The sequence below is a fragment of the Coffea arabica genome, chromosome 1e (assembly GCF_036785885.1).
Source record: "Coffea arabica cultivar ET-39 chromosome 1e, Coffea Arabica ET-39 HiFi, whole genome shotgun sequence".
Lineage (NCBI taxonomy): Eukaryota > Viridiplantae > Streptophyta > Magnoliopsida > Gentianales > Rubiaceae > Coffea > Coffea arabica.
Genome location: NC_092311.1, coordinates 30333928 through 30346817, shown reverse-complemented (window position 1 = coordinate 30346817; position 12890 = coordinate 30333928).

Genomic DNA, 12890 nt, shown 5'->3' with positions numbered 1-12890 from the left:
ATGTGCTTGTACAGGCACCTTCAATGTTTCACTCTGAGCCATTCATAGACAAGTGGATTACAATTGTATTAATGAAGAGTGTTATAATTGGCAAACAGAGGCACTTCAATAGGTATTACCAGTTTAATACAATTGAATTATGGTGTCTTTTAACCACACGATCACGTGTTGGTAATTGTTTCACAGATGAAAATAATAGTACAAGTGGATAACTAATTTGTAATGTCAAATGTAAGTTTTATAATGCAACAAATAGTCATAACGAAGAATACAGAATGAGTTACAACCTGTTAGGTGCGTGTTACAATATGTTACAACTAGTGATATTATTAGGCAGCTTTTCGTCTTCTCTTCTTAAAACTAGTGATATTATAAAATAGTCAATTAGTGATATAACAACTAGTTAAAATACAATGAACCTTTATCATTCTTTTGTTTGTGCCATTGTCCTTGGCCCAAACAATAATTCCTCCCCTCGACACATTAAATTTCTTAGACACTTAATTAAGTGTCTAATGAGAACGTAGAGATGATCGTTTCGAACCCCAAAACAATTGATGTAGCGAGACCTTCTCGAATATCTCATTAAATTAGCGAGATCTTCTCGAACACCATGTAACCTATTGGCTGCTATTTGGCTTCCAAGAACTTGATTTCTGTGTGAACACTCTATTGATGAGACTGCAATTGAAGTTGGAGAGGGGTTGAAGATTACTAAAAATAAATTTCATACACGGGTCCATTGCCACCCTTCAGTGGAATGAAATGGGAACTGTGAAGTGGAATAAAATGGAAAGTGTTAACAATAATGAAAGGGAGACGAACAAACTTTTGTTGTTAAGGGATATACAACTACAACAGCGCCCTTTTATAGTCTGCAGGACCCTCTAATTTACTAAAATATCAGGGGCCAATGCATACCAGGCCAACAATTTCTTCACGGGAGTGGAAGCTGTAGAGTCACATGCAATGCCTGAGCTATGTCAATTCAGAATCCTTACGTACAAAGCATGAAATTTTTAGTACCAACACTCTTGATAAGTGTTACGTCGTGTTGCTATTCAGTTACAGACAATAAAACAAATTTTACAACTTTTATTATGAAAGGACCTGTACACCAACATTTAGGGTCATGTGCATACAGAGTTACATATTTTTGAAGTTAAGTTTCACTATGTGCATACACAGTAACACTATACACAATTTACACAAAACCTTCTGCAACACTCTATGCACTTGGTCAGTTTATGACCGAAATTTACTACCTCTCTGAGCCATCCGTAACTTCTTCTGGTCCAATGCTCTAGTAATATTTATTAGGGCTGTGTTTGACCTTTAATTTTATGAATGTTGTAACTAAGAACGAACAAATCTAACTAGATATGAATAGTTTGTGAATCATAGTGAAAAATAGTTGGACTATATTCTGCCCACAAGTGAAACTAGTATACAAGTACAAAATATATAGCAAAAAAAAAAGAGTCTTGCTGCATTTGATTCTTGGCACACAAGTACATTTCACCCTTAAGTCGATAATAGTATGAGATAAAATCAAATATTATTTATAGAAGTTCGTGTATTAAGATTGTGAGGACCCGAAAATTTTCGTATTTTTGTCAAATATTACTAGTTTCTTTAAATAGTTATTCACTCATTTTCTCTGAATTATTTAATTTAACTATTTAAAATCTATTTATATGGAAAAACGCCTCTCTTAAGTTTTTAAAGCGTTTTGTTAGAAAATTTACTTTCTAAAATTCGTTTAGTTTGAAACAACGAGCACACATTTTTCGAGACTATATTTGAATTGAGAGTGTATTAATTTTGAAAAAGTAAGAATGATCAATAGTAAATTAAGAAAAGTTAATTGGAGATTTACGGAATTAAAACTCGACTCATGTGAAGACTCGCAAAATTTATTTATTTTAAATTTCGGTTACGAGCTTATTTAAAAATTTAAATGCCCGTTTACTCCGAATATTATTGTCTAACCTTTTTAGACCTAATTACATGGATATATAGTTTAATTATATTTTTAAAGTGACTCGTTTCAAAATTTAATTTCTGAAGGCTCGTTAAGTGAAAATAGTGAATACGCGATTGGAGTAAATAATTGAATCGAGGATACAATAAACTTGAAAAATTGGATACTTGTACATTAGTCTTGAAATGGGTATTTTTATGCTTAAGTACTCAAGTGATAGTTAGTAGTACTATCATTATAAGAAATTCTTGAAGGTTTCGCTTTATCGCGCTTAATTTGGAAATACGCGTTTTCACACGCGCGATTTAACTGAGAGACTTTAGACCCTCATTTTGGGACAATTAAGAGTGAATAATATTTATATGAATATAAGTGTATTGGAGGTTTAGTACATTAGTAAAATAAACTCGAGAGGAATCGAGCACAAAACGCGCACGTACACGCGCGAAGGAGAGTTGACTTTTGCACCAACTTGGGCCACACATTAAAGCTTCTCAAGGAAGTTTCATTTGATCAATACACTCTCTCTCCTAGTCTCTCTTGGCCGGCCATCAAGCTGCAAAAATAACCCAAGAGCTCTTCAATTTTTCCATCTCCAAATCTTGCACAAATCATCAACCGAATCAAACCAAAATTGAACTACACCTAGTTGAACACTTGGAGATTGTATCTAGCTAAAAAAAGGGGGAGCTTTTCACTGTTTTCTTGGAGCAAGGAGGGACTGAAAATTTCTGTTTTGCACACCAAGTGAAGTAGGTAACGATCAAACTTTGAAAACTTGGTTTATGGAAGTTCTAGTGCTCATATATACTCATGCATGTTAGTGGGTAGTATTATTTTGAAGAAAATTTGGTTGTGTGGGCTCTATGAACTCCCACCTTGGATATATTGACTGATTTGTGGTGTTTTGATGGTAATAATGTTTATTTAGTGCTTAAACTAGTGGATTAATGTTGGGTTATTGATAGAAACTCAAGGATGGTGCAATGACCAAAAGTGACCATTTTGCCCCTGCTTTGTTCGAGTACTTTGGTGCGAAATTTTGAGGTTCTAATGGCATGTCTATGTTGTTTACATGTTATATTGAGTGCGTAAAAAGTTTCATTGAAAAATAACTTGATTTGGTCACCCAAATGTTGGAATTTTGGAAACTTAGAAATCTGGAATTGGTTCCCATCACTGCCCAGGCTGTCATCTTGTGTTGGCTATAACCCATCGCTCCGATGTCGGAATCGGGTGACGTTTGCAGTACTGGAAACAAGATATTCCCAGTTTTCCGTTGGTATAAAATGCATGTCCTAATTCCACTTGAGGAAGCCAAACCATTCGTTTGAAATTCGCTGTCCTGTTTCATTGCTTCCTGGAAGGCAGCACATGAGCTATAACTTGATTCTCACGAATGAGCTGGTTATGGATAGATTTTGAAAATGGTTTCTTCTAAGAAAATATAACCTTATGAGTCTATTTTTCAACGCCACTAACCATGCTCAATTCTGAGTTGAATTGAGTGATTTATGATCAAAACTCGAATCTGGTCTTGTGAAGAAATACCATGCATTTGGACAGATTTGAAACTAACAATGATTTGGGACTTGTTATCCGAAGCTTCTTAGTGTAAATCACCTATCAAATGTACCTTGGACATATTTTAGACATTACCTACTGGAATGGACCATGTTTGAGATGTTTCTTGACCAAATGTTTGGAAACGGCAAAACGGAAGTTCAAAGGCAGCTTAGCCTTGGAATTTCTTGTGATTTCAACGGTTTCGTTAACCAACTTTTCGTACATATTTTTCTATGAAAATTGGTATAGGAATAGTCCCTATATGGTAGTATTATACTGCTAAATTTGGTGCCATTCCGAGTCCGTTTCGCTGCTCAACTAAACTTCCAAAGTTCATGATTCGAGTTTGGAAAACCCTTGATTAACAAGGAGACTTTAGTAACTTTGAGCTACCATATCTTGGTGCTCAAAACTCCAAATCTTGTTCCATTTGTTTTATTTTAGACTTGGATTGAAACTCTAATAGATTTCCAAATTTTAGAGGCTAGTTCAAATCAAGTGAATTTTTCCGAATTTTCAAAGTTGGCCAAAAACCAACCTAAACCTGCCTTAAGTGCCTCAAAACAGAACTTTGAGCTAATTTTTGAATACTTTCCGTTTGGAATCATGGGAAAGTGTATTCTAGGAACTTTTAGTACTTTGGAAGAGGATTCCAACGGTATCAATTTTCCAACTTTGGAATCACAGAGAGTGAAATACAATTTTTCAAAGATAGCCCCTTAAAACTGAAATTCTGGAACCTGATGAGAAACGAGTTTTTGGAAACTTTTCTCTACCCTTTGATAATGATTAATCTTTTTGAACTCGAGTTCGTGAAGAAAATTAGTTTTCTTGTATTAATTAAATCCTCACTTTTGAACCATTATTTTGAGTGGTTAAGGTTCGTGTTTGAGGTATTAACTAGTCAAATCAAGTATGCTTTCTTTCTTGAATAAAATGTGATTGTGAGTGAGAAATATTTGTTAATTGTCCAGGCGCTCAAGGAGATTTCGAAGGGAATCTCGATGCGGATACCTAAAGTTGTTTGCTCACTTATTTTGAATCGATGAGTGTCAAGTGCATGACTTGATGTATTTACTTGATTTATCCTGCTTATATACTTGAATATCACTTGATGAGACGAGTGTGTACTTTATCGCACTCGATTTCCTTTATTCGAACTTTATTTGCATTAAACTTGGTTTCAAAGTCGATTTGAGTGAATCTCGTCGACTAAAATATACTCGTTTTCGTGTACATGTCGTGTTGTAGTGCATGTCGTGCATGTCGTGTTGTCGGGTGGAGTGAACCTCCTCGATTTATGGGGACGCCCAATTCTCTTTGGCTAATCTTGCGACTCGAGCCGGCATGGGCTTGATCGAGAAGCTTGGTGAACTAAGAGAATAACAAAACAAAACTTGATCTTTTGAGATCTTGTTCGGCATACTCGGCGAGTATCGCCTTTTTCGTGCGTGTTTGATTACGGATCCGAGAGGGTAGAATGTTGGCTGGAGGTTGTAAGTGGAGCTTCTACGGATTTCAAAACCTACCCGATTGACGGAGTGTCAACTCGTGGAGGTCGTAGATCGAGCATTGACAAAGCATGTGGAAATTAACTCCTGAGAGCTCCTGTATCCTATCCAAGTGTGCTTAAATTTGTTAACGTGAATTACTTGATTTTATCGCTTTATTTATGGTATAAATGTTATTGATACTTGAACTACGTGCTTGCATGACTTTCTTGGCCTCACTGAGTATTGGCTCATCCCATTAGTTTGTTTTCCTTAACAGGAACCGGAATGGAAGAAGTTAAGAAATGCCGACCTGAGGCACTTTTGTATTAGTGTCTTGACTGTAATCGACTAGACACTTTTGGATGTTGTATATTTTTGGGAAAAGTGATTGTATCTCGAATTTGTGATGTAAGACTGAATATTTATGTATGGAAATGACTTTGTATCTTTATTTCGACTTTCATTGTTGGTATTAGATTTTAAGTTTGAATTGAAATTGTCTCGAGTCCTGGCGAGAGTTAGGCCGGCGTTCCACGGATACCCTTGGATTCGCCCTTGGGAGAAGTGGGGGCGTCACAAAGATAACCATTCGTGCATCATTATAAAATTAATAGTGGCAGGCTTTTGGAGTCATGAACACAGAACAATTCAACAACACAAGTGATTTCAGATGTAAGAGCAGCATAATACTTCAAATAAAACTTGCAATGTGACTCCATCAGCTTCATTCAACTAAAACACTGTATCTACCATTTACTTTATCTTCTTGATCAACTGGCAAAATGGAAAGTCAACAGTACAAGGATGTCAGCTACTTTGCGTATGAGGATACATCTATGACAATTCGAACAGGCAAAGTCCGCATCAAATGGGTTGAAAAAAGAAAAGTGGTGTCAGCGAAAAATTGCTATTAGTAGCAACAGAAGGGTGACCGCCACGGGTATCATCATGAAGGTTTTCATTTGTCGAATGTCTTGTTCGATGCGATGCACAGGATGCGGGAAAGAGTTTGATTCGTGTAGCACTGTTTCGGGACTGTCGAAGGAGCTTTCTCTACTTATTGCTTGTTGATTAGGTGAGGGAGGGCAATAGTTATTCTGAACTTGCTCATGATTCCTCCCTATTGGATGACACCAAGCGAAAAAAGTACAAGATTTTCCTTCACAGACAAAGTACAGCAACCCCTTCGTTGGTTTCTGTGACTCCATGAATTTCAGGCCAGCCGTTTTTTCACAATAACAATAGTGATATTGGTATCTTAACTCATTAGATCCACCACCAAGATTGCTAGATGAACACATCTGAACGATGTAAATCTCCTATGGGGCATATGTTAAAAGAATATGGGGTAAGAGGATGAAGTAATAGTTGTGTGTTGATCAGGATGATTTACACAAGTGGCAGTTACTATGTGGCTCCTCTCAGATATAAACTAGCAACGGTGGAGTAAAACTTGCTTAAGTCTTTACGTACAAAGCGTGAAAGCGGCAGTACCAGACATTCGAACAGTGTTACGTGGAGTTACTAACCAGTTACGAAAAATTGCAGCAGTTATCATGAAAGGAACTTAACAACAGTTACGGTCATGTGCTTTTGTTCAGGGTTACTCTAGCTTTTATAAAAAAAAATTGAAGCTGGATCTGCTTTAGTATTTAATATTTGTTGTCCACACAAGTATTTGACCTGGCAAAACACTTCATTGTTCAAAGAAGTGATGCATCGATCGTCAAGTAGTTACTGACAAGAAATCGTACTTGATTCAATTTGTTTGTGTAAGTACCTACTGGTATTTGTTTCTATCGATTAGAGGTCAAGGTTCGGTCCAATGTCAACAAAAAGAGGGTATGAATTGGAACTAAAAGTAATATTTAGAAGCAAATATTATGTAAAGACTCCTATGTAATTTATTAAAAGAGTTGGTGATGAAAATCTAAAGGTAAATTTTGAGCGGAGTTACCATCAATTTGTAACATTCACCAAACATTATGTAATTGTCATCAAACGTTTGGGGTAAAATGGTCATGATAAAAGGTCAATTTAGAAACAAATATCATATAATTACTCGTTTGCATTAAAAGAGTAGTCTGGCGAAAATTCATACTAATGTTTTTTCTAGCAGCCATGATTTGTTTTTCCGGCAATCACCGTTTGTTAGCAAAATCCATTTGAGTGAACCAATTAAACTTGCAATTTTAGCTGCTTGAACAACTGACACATAGCGGTTAAGTCATAGCAGACGATAATTTCAAATAGGTAAAATGCACAACCGAGAGACATACATATACAACACAAATAACTAATTACGTCCTAAACGACATTTACACATTCCAATTTGGCTTGCATTAAGCCTTCCAAAAAACTTGTTTAAGTGTTCCAACATTAAAGATGCCCTTCATCAGGGTTCTAAACTTTAGCAACAAAAAATCTTTGTTTCGAAGCCAAATATCTAATTTGCAACTAACTGTTTACAGAATAGTCTCAACTTCAGGCCCCTGGCCACACTTCAACTATTTTTTTTTTTTAAATTTGCGAGGTCGCTATGATATCCATCAACTTTGAATTTGCTTTAACGTGCATAACCGAGCCGTGTATAGTACTCGATACTTGCCAATATTTATCTAGCACAGTTAAACCCGAAAATTATGTTAAACAATAATGTGTAAAGTGTAAGAACATTTTTTTTTATAATAGAATTCAATTATGTCGAAAAGTTATCAATACCTTATCGATGCGCACAGGCAATTGTCCAGTCCAATGGTCTAGGAATACCATTGTGAAGATACCGATGTCGTAACTGAGGACAACATGATAAAGGTAGTCATCAATGCAAAATTAAGTAAAAAAAAAAGTGAAACAAGGTGATGGCTACATGATGAATATGCTTGTTAAGAGAACATAAATTAATTTAGATTCTATCTCGCAATTGATGCGCACATCAACAACTTCTAAGGAAAAACTTACAAAGTCAATTTTCTTGCCAAATTTTGTCTCAATAACCAACCCCAAAGCACGCTTCTGCAAAGCACACACTCTTATATTGTATTAAAAAAGGCTTACAATAATTATTAAACTCTGCTACGTACTAGACGATTTAGGACATCCATATCTTTACTTTTTGGTTGATCAGTGTTGGGGTCTGGAAGGACTACCCCGTGCGAGACATCAAAGGAGTAAACAAACCAATGCTCCCTATTGCAAACAGGGGCCAATATCTTAAACACAAGTGCAATTTATTACCCATCAAAGAAAAAATATATTATTAATGTAAGACTTATTTTGTAAATTTAAGTAAAAAGCACATCTACCAATAGTAACTACATACCATATGACAGTTGGCTGGATCGGCTCCCGCCTCATGACTCCGTATCTTGAACAACTTCGTCAGTTTGGCAGATTGGTTGATATTTGAAAGTGATTCAAAATTTAGCATTTTCAGAATGCCTTCCTACGAGCATCAACGTGACAACGGAAGGGGATTTCAGTTCTATTAGTGATCCATTTATGTTCAGGTCTTAGCAAACTTCAAATCTTGGGTTAAAAAATACTTGGCCGATACATGGTAAGTATAATTAAAAAACTCACAACTGCTATGGATTCAATGATGTAATGTTCCACCTTACTCTTTGCAATGCCTTTCCCACCCCAGTTTAGTAGGTGTGCAAACATGTCCATGACCTGATGCTCCACCGATTTATTTCAATTAAACATTAGCAAATAAATAATATAGAGGTACCATATCATTAGTCACATGCAAGATTGGAAAAGCAAGCTAATCATAGCCATGAACATTAAAATTCCTAACCCGATTCGAGACATGCATGCCATTGCCAAGTGTCTTCAAATCAACGCATGTTAGGGAGAACTGGAACATTTGAACCAGTATGTCCCTACCATTGCATTACACAAGTTCACCAATAATTAGTTCTAACAATAAGCAACTCTGTACAGCATTTCTGCTGATGGTGGACTAAATCCTTGGTGAGAAACTTACTTGGGATTCTTGTTTAGGTCCCATACGTAGGCAGCAACCCTTTTCTCATACAAGATAACTGTCACATGTGCTGGCAGGATATACTCGGCCGACCTTAACATGGTGCTCTTCTTCGTTGTCCGAGTAGGCCTTTGCTCAACCTTCTTTCCTGAGACAATTGAAGACAAGGATTAAGGATATCAAAGCTTATGTTATAACTAGAAACTGTAAAAAAGGATGTTATGAATGTAACTTGAGACCAACGTATTTGTAATAACTAGCGAACAGTTGTAACTCCAAATTAGAGTATATATCAAAGATAGCCTGAATGTAAGTAAGTTCTCAAAATACTCAGGCAAACAGTTCTGTATCGTATATTCATTTATTAAACGTGAAAATATAGACAAATATATTGAACCAACCTTGTCAATTTTGCCCATATGAACGCAGTCTTCTCGGAATGTGTGCATCAAATGCAAGATTTTCATGCAGACAGGGATGTGACGGTTGTTCCTCTAGACAATCACCTTCACCACATTCCATGCTGTTAGACTTATGTAGCTCTTGTTGTTGTTGATCTTCCATGTTCACATGTATCTCCTTGCCCACCTCCAACAAATCATTGTTTATTTCAGCTGTTTGTCTATTTTCAACACTTGTGACTATTATCATTGGTGTCATAATGCCTAAAGACTGCCCTATGCCTTCATCCATTTGCCCATTGTTATTTGTCACTGTACCTTTGCCATTTCTATGGTCCTCTCCCTCATGCTGCCCACTCATATTCATAGTATCATCTCTTGCTCTACCAGCTCCTTCGCTATCGCTACAATGAAGGTTTTCATCATGATCTTTGGCACCCGCATCTTCTTTATCATCTTCCTCGTTCTCATCACCATCATGTCCTTCTTTTGCAGATTCATATTCAGATCCTTCTTCACGTTCGGTATCCCAGTGCATTGCCACAAATTTGTCCTTATGTTTTTCCCCGTGTGCAATGATTCGTCCTAATCGCATGCTGCTTTTCCCCACCGATGCGAAGAAATGATTTCTGCAATCTTGAGTATCCTCTGTTGGCTTGTAACAACAATTTTATACAGTTCTGAGAGCTCAGCTTGCAACATTTCAAAAACCAATTCTACAGACCTCTTTTACACAATCCAACATGTGAATACTCTGTTATGACACGAGTAACATTTCACAACTATCATGTGCATTCTCTTTCCATATCATATTAATGGTATGAATGTATGTAGATTTCATATTTATAGACTGTATGCATGCTTTGTCAAATTAGATCCCTATTGGTATACAATACGTTTGCATATATTTCATATACCAAATATTGAGGTCACTTACGCCTACATCGGCATGGCCGCTGTCCATCATCGCCCCAACCAGATTAGGGGGGAGTTCAGTCATCGACGAGCCAACTTCGGCCTCCACCAATTCATGTGGTTCAACCTACGACAAAATATATTAGTGACACTCCAAATGTATATGAATTGGAATACAAATTATTACAAACTTATTCGGAATGTATTGTTAATAATACCAGTCTTATCAGCTTTCCTTTTCCATAGCTGCGAAGATTATCAATCTCTAATGCATCCCTCTTCGAGATCAGACCATTTGTCCATGCCTTTACTATTGGAATAGTTCTCGACACTTTATGTTTTAGTATTGACATTCGATCAAAATAATGAATCTGCAATATCTGACATAAAATTTTTCGATTACTTTGGTCGACAAAATTATTGTCTACCTTATTGTTACTACTTTCATTTTGATGCACAGTACTCGAACCATTGTATTCACATGTCACTCTAATTATTATACACACACTGCTCTCACAAAGTGGTGTGAGGTATCCATACATGCCATATTCATTAGAGTCGTTTTCAATCAATGTGAAGGATAAATATTCTTACCAATAGCACAAAAATGCATCCCCCAACGTATTGGTGCTGCTTTTTACTTTTCTTCTGCACCTCCAACACCTTATTGCATAGCACGTTCCTAACATACTCCGCCCAATTCAAAGTGGCTACCTTATCAACTTCTTGTGTGCAACTCCAAAACTTTATTTTGTGCTCAGCCCTAGTGCTTGGAGCCAACAGGCATCTACAAGCAAATGCAACAAACAGCTGTTTGAACTCTTCTCTATGAATCTTGGATACCAACTCATTTGGTAGCTATTTCCATTTATATGTCCTACGTCTTGGCCCAAATCCCCCCACCTCGCTAGCATCAGCATCTTCAACTGGTATTGGCCTTTCATTTGGAATGTCCAACACTAAATCTATATCTCTTGCTGTTAAAGGCAGCACATCATCTCCATGTAGATGCAAGCTATTTAGTGTCGGATTAAAGTTATCCATTAGCCAAGTTGCTATACCACTTGGAATGGAATGGCACTGTATGTCTAGTAGCCCTCTGAATCCCATGTCTCTAATCTGCTGCTTTTTTGTTTCATCGATCCTTGAAACAAATGTGACCATTTGATTTAGCTAGCAGCGTATGATGCACTTATGATTCTGCAACCAAATTGTACATATATGCATTAGCCAGGTGGTGCTTTTCATCAACTGCTTGACAGTTTATAATTTATGTTTACCTTTGCCGTAGCTCGTGCTTTTTGCACTATCAACTTTCCAAGACGTGCCATTTCTTTCTCATATGCTTCTTTCTCTTTCAGGTACTCGTCTTTTCGCTTCGTAATGTCTTCCTTACTCAACTGATTATATGCTGCCCGAGTAACATTATTATACTGCATTGTAATGGACAAAGTCATCAGCCACATTAAAACTCATCTACTTCTTGTTTCCTCACTTATATTTCATGTACTTCTTTCTAATTAGCATATTGGTTTCTTTCTGTATTATGATTTTCATGCATACCTTGTCACCTTCACTCTTTTCGCCAAAACCTTACATTGATACTCTTTCTTGCCCATAAAGTCCAGTGAAACAAAGTTAATAGTGCTTTTAAACAATGATTCCTATTTTCTATTATATACAATTTGACCTGAACTTCATCCATGGATTCAATGGTGGAAGTGGTTCTGCAACCTCACTTGTTCCTACTGCCTCTATTTGCTCATCTTCAGCTGTGTTTGCAGTCATTTTTTTCCTTCTTTTCCCTAATTTCTTCCCTTTGCAATATGCCGTATAATTGTCACCAACCTCACTTTCTGAGTGCTATACAACTTGTGAGACACAAACACTAGCCACTTACATATTAAGTGATTTAGATGAAGCCTCGAGTTCTTTGCCACCAAACTTTCCTGCTGGTTTATCTCTGCCACCTTGGCCACTTGAAGTTCTCGATTTTTTTCCTGCCATCTGAACTGAGAGTTGTACAACTGCACTTCAGTTCTATTATGCTTTCCCAGGTTATTCTGAATGCATTACAAAGTAATAACATATATAATACATCACTTTCAAATCTCAGTAACAATACTTTTAAAAACTTGTAACTTTTGTTCCACACTATGTTTGCCAAAATTATCAGTAAGTTAATTATTCTGTCGGGCAAATTCCACTTACAATCTACTCTCACTCATTTATCAAGTTTCATGGGATCGATTTCTTCTTCTATTTCTAGTCCTACTATACACATATGACTAATGTATCAATTGTGAGGTACCAATTTCACAATTATGTAATATAGTATTTTACAGAGCAGTTCTTATATTGTAATTGCTAAGTCACTGCATGTTACAGTTATCCAATTTCATGTCCAATCACACTAGCAGAGCAAAACTTGTAACCTTTTTTCCACACTCAGTATGTCAAACTAAACACTATGTAAATCATTTTTCGTACCTTGTTCAGCTTTTCGTCTGTTGCCCTACCTATCAAGTTCCAAACAGTCG